Here is a 5,237-nt window from a genome sequence, read left to right as displayed (position 1 = left end):
GTGGCTATAAGCGCAGGTCAGAGATTACGAATTCTGCAGCAAGTATCTCACCTCCTGACACCCCAAATCCTGTCCACCATCTACAAGGCACAAGTCAGGAGTGGGATGGAATACATCCCACTCAACAACACTCAAGAAGCTCAACACCATCCAGGACAAAGCAGCACACTTGATCGGCACCTAACCCGCCACCTTAAACATTCAATCCCTCCACAACCAGTAAACAGCGGCTGCAGTGTGTACCATCTCCATATGCACTGCAGCAACTCGCCAAGTATCCTTCAACAGCACCTTCCAAACTCGTGACCACTATCACCTCGAAGGACAAGGGCAGCAGATGCATGGGAACTCACTACCTGCAGGTTCCCCTCCAAGTCACTCACCATCCTGACTTGGAACGATATCGCCATTTCTTCACTGTTGTTGGGTCACAATCCTGGAACTCCCTCCCCAATTGCACTGTGGATGTTCCTGCACCATATGGACTGCATCAGTTCAAGAAGGCAGCTCTCCACCACCTTCTCAACGGCAATAGGAATGGGGAATAAATGCTCGCCTTATCAGCGATACTCACACCCAAGAATGAATAAAAACCAAATCACTCTCCACAGATTCCCCACAATCTGGGCTTGGACATTTACTTCAGGAGCACAGAGCTTTATATCACTGCAACATGAGTTCCAATCTTCATATACTGTTCACTTTTCACATTATTTTCGACCAGTCCACGAGCTTTTATTAATTCAGTATTCGGGTCTCTGCTCCTCCGCCGTTTCTAACATCTCACCTCTTCCAAAAAAACGCTCTGATCTATCGTAGGTAGTAGATGACCCCTCATTTTAAACTCCATCTGCCAAAGCATTGCTCACTCAATTAATCTATCAAGAAGATTTGAAAATAAATTTCTTGCCAAAGGATAATTTTCTGCATCTGCTCCCTCACCATTTGCTTTTCACATTTGTCTTTCACTTGGTGCAAAGCCAGAGAAAGTAAAGATGGAAGGAAGGAGGGGAAGAAAAATCCTGCTCCGTTTCGTGATCCCTATTTGATCTTCATTCCAGTGCAGTTTGGGTGAAGAATTCCAAATGTCTGTCTCAATTTTAATAAAGTATAACCAATTCTGGAATCACTATCTATACACAGACAAAAACGGGTTTTGAGGCTGACTTTACACATAAACTCCCCCAACATAAATAGTTTATAAACAAGCGACAAAGATGGGATTCGAACCCACGCATGCAAAGCACAATGGATTAGCAGTCCATCGCCTTAACCTCTCGGCCACCTTGTCAGTTGCATAAGCATGGCTGTCACCTTCAGCACAGCTTCTAGCTGTGCAGCGAGCTGTGTCATGATGGAAATATATCTTCTGCAAGTAAATGAAGTTGGGAATGGAGCGGTGTGAAACATTTTCAGACCATGTCCAACACATTTCTACTCAGTGTGAAAACCCACCACGGAAAGACTGGAACATACAATCATTTCATCACATCGTGATTAACATCACTCAGACACCGGAACCATGAGGTCACTGACGAAGTCATGATGACCGAATTTCTCATAAAATGACAACTGAACTAACTGACTGGAAGAATTGCTTTAACTCCACATGTTCAGAGAGACACAGCCTCAGACCAACTTGTCGGGTGGTGTAAACAGATATCATTGCTTCTGATCTTCACCAGAACAGAGAGTGAGATGTGACATTGATCATCAAACAGACTGTGAGAGAATACAACAGAATAAAACACATGGAGAGACACTGTGGAATAACAAATAGATTTGATTGGAATGTTGAAATTTTGATTGGAATGGATAAAACACCAGAAACAGCAGATTAAATTGGGATTCTCATCATTATATTGATCTGGGACAGAAAAGAGAAACTGATGGAAAGAAGAGAAGAAGGAAGAAAAGAAAGGATGGAACTGTTCCATTTTTTCAGTTTTTTCACTCACCCATCAAAGCTGATAAAAAAAGTTGCAAATAACAGAGAATTTCACCAAAAAGGGAGATTAAATGTTGCTGAAACCTTGGATCGAAGGATGCCCCAACAGATCACCTGTTTAACTGTCTCCTCACTGGGAGATTTCAATCAGTGAGCAATATTATTCTCTACTTTTTTTGTTAATTGGTCCCAGAACTGTCACTTGGAATTAATATCAGTGTTCTGACTCCTGAATAATAAAATTGTGAGTTTCTCGATATTTTCTGGACACATTTCCTGCTGAAAGAACAAAGAACTCTTTTCTAATTTACACAATACAAAATACACACTCATCAAGCCTGCTAAGCTAGCATCCTTGGTGCTGCTCTCTCTTCTCCCGAACTTCATCTCATGTGACTGTTACATTATCACTCTGACATTGGGAGGGGTTGATCCCACCATCTTCAACATTAACCCTTTACATCCTTATACCACACTGTCTGTCCAAAAAAAATGGGTGGAGGGAACTTCCTTCATTTATCAAAGCACCAACAGCAGCACAGTGGCGCAATGGTTAGCACCACAGCCTCACAGCTCCAGTGACCAGGATTCAGTTCTGGGTACTGCCTGTGTGGGGTTTGCAAGTTTTCCCTGTGTCTGTGTGGGTTTCCGCCGGGTGCTCTGGTTTCCTCCCACCTCCAAAAGACTTGCAGGTTGATAGGTAAATTGGCCATTGTAAATTGTCCAAAATGTAGGTACGTGGTTGGAGAATGGTGGGGATGTGGTAGAGAATATGGGATTAATGTAGGATTAGTATAAATGGGTGGTTGCTGGTTGGCACAGACTCGGTTGGCCGAAGGGCATGTTTCAGTGCTGTATCTCTAAATAAGAAAAGTAAAATAAATGCTACCAGTCGTAAATCAACTCAAACCCATTAGAGAGATAGAGGGAGACTGTCAGAGAACTTCCTGCATCCAGTCCTGACCCTGTCACACTCAGCAGCTTCTCACCCAGACCCCACTCTCATCAAAACTGAACATTGTTACCGAGACCCTTCAAATACTGTTTATAAAAGGTAGAAAAATTCAAACTTCATCACAGCTAGATTGAATAGAACAAAGTTTAATATCTTCTCGTCGTCACCCGGTAACCACATGAAACAGTCCTTAAATCAGTAGCATAAATTATCAGCTGTAAGAATGTTTGTCATTGGGTTGAATCATTTCTGTGTGATGAATGTTCCAGCATCATAAACCAGGGGAACGTGTTGACTGAGCAGTGTCTCCATCTCTTCTGGACAGTTCACCCTTCATTCTGCTCTGATTCACTTTCCCAAAGCGGATCTACAGATTCTCAAATCTGGAGACTGGGTTTTCTTATTTTGTTCCTTTTGATTTTTCTTGCTCCTGAATGATAATATATTCCAACCTCGGATCAAACTTGCCCTGTCTCCCAGTCTCGGTTAAAAGCGACAAATAATGGCAACAACATTCTGAAACAAACAACACGGTCACATTCTGCTTCAGTGAGATTAATGCTGAGGCAGTTTCCGTGTCGAATGCGATTGTGAACAAATTTCTCTCAAGGAAATTGTGAGTGATCAAGTATTTGCACTGAATTTCTGTGCAAGAAGGGACAGTTTCAAACAGTCATTCCTAAATCACTTCCTTCACAAAGAAAACGACTGTGCTGTCTTAACGTGTGACTCAACTTCACAAACAAATTTGAACTCGAAGTTCAGGAGAAGACAGAGATGTGAATGATTGACAGTGTAATCTTTAAATCATAATTTTCCGTTTCTTCGTTGAAGTGAGGCTCAACCCTAAGCCACTAGAGATCGCGGAAAGCTACAAACTTGGATCCAGAAATCAGAAAAGTAGTGAAACAGTTGGTGAGTACATTGTGACACTGAAGAATTTATCACCACATTGCAACATTGGCACATTCTTAGACCGTACATTATGAGACAGATTTGTGCTTATATTGGTGGATGAGGAAAGATACTAAACACACAAAATCCCACATTTGAGCTCGTGTGTAAGATTGCTCTTTCAAAGGAGATAGCATCAAAGAATGCTCGTGAATTTCGTCCTATGCCAGTGACAGTAACACACTTCAGAGGAACTTAAACACACTGGTAAAATGGGCTTTCACACAACAGATAAAATTTTACACAGAGAATTGTGAAGTGATACAGTTTGGGAGGAAGAATGAGACAATGTCCACCAATCTTTTTTGATCAAGGTTTGAAAAGGTTGCTAAGAGCAAACAGGACAATTGGCTTTATTAATAGAGGCATAGAGTAAAAGCAAATAAGTTATGCTAAACCTTTATAAAACACTGGGGCTGAATGGCCCACTCCTGTACCTCCACAGAAAGCTTCCACTCCAGGATCAGACACCCTCTCCAGGATCACTCTCCATACATCCCGCCACTCCACGCACGGATATCTCCCTCAGGATCAGATCACAGCTCCACAGTCCTGCCACATCCAGTCGTGAATGGTGGTGGATAATTAAATAACTAACAAGATGAGGAGGCTCCAAAAACATTCACATCCTCAATGATGGTGGTGCTGAGCAAGTCAGTGCAAAAGGCAAAACTGAAGCATTTGCAACCATCTTCAGTCAGAAGTATTAAGTGGATTTGATCTGTGCTAATTTCAGCTCCTCATGCTCGCTGGTGCCTTGGTTCTCTGGTGCTAATTTCAGAGTAAATCAAACAGCTTGACAATTGGAGCCAAAGAAAAAGACACAGGAGAGTTTGAAAGTGCCAAAACTTGGTATTGAACCAAAAAGTGTTCAACTGTTAGTACAGCACGAACTCAACAAAGCTATTTCAACAACACACGAAAGCCACCATTCTGTCACTGCTTTGGAAGACAATATATACATTAAAGTGTTTGTAAAAAGTTACAGAACACAACATGTGAGTAATATTCCCCATTGTTTTCTCAGTACTGATGGACTGTGAAGTGGGAGACAGCCAGAAGTCCCACTGTGCCACACTGACCCTGAGCTGTGAGTGAAATGAGATAAAGTTCAATCTTTAGCAGAGAGATTCTGGAGAGAGGTAAGAGTCCTGAATCAAGGAAAGACTTTCTGACACAATAAAAGCAAAATACTGCAGATGCTGGAAATCTGAAATAAAAACAAAAAGTGCTGGAAATACTCAATAGCTCTGGCAGCATCTGTGGTGAGAGAAACAGAGTTAACATTTCCGGTCTGTGACATTTCATCAGAACTGACACAGGTTAGAAAATAATTAGTTTTTAAACAAGTGAAGGGGAGGGGCATGTGGGAGAGAACAA

At 41.9% G+C, this 5,237-nt stretch overlaps 1 non-coding gene across 1 annotated transcript; it reads right to left on the bottom strand.

Moving 5' to 3' along the window:
- Positions 1–1,209: 1,209 nt before the first annotated feature.
- On the bottom strand, positions 1,210–1,291 carry trnas-gcu (transfer RNA serine (anticodon GCU)). The gene has a single exon. It is a non-coding gene; the product is annotated as a tRNA-Ser (tRNA).
- Positions 1,292–5,237: the final 3,946 nt, after the last annotated feature.

Source organism: Heterodontus francisci, unplaced genomic scaffold, assembly GCF_036365525.1.
Source record: "Heterodontus francisci isolate sHetFra1 unplaced genomic scaffold, sHetFra1.hap1 HAP1_SCAFFOLD_167, whole genome shotgun sequence".
Classification (NCBI taxonomy): domain Eukaryota; kingdom Metazoa; phylum Chordata; class Chondrichthyes; order Heterodontiformes; family Heterodontidae; genus Heterodontus; species Heterodontus francisci.
Note: the sequence above shows the minus strand (reverse complement) of the source record. Positions and strands in the feature narration are given on the sequence as shown.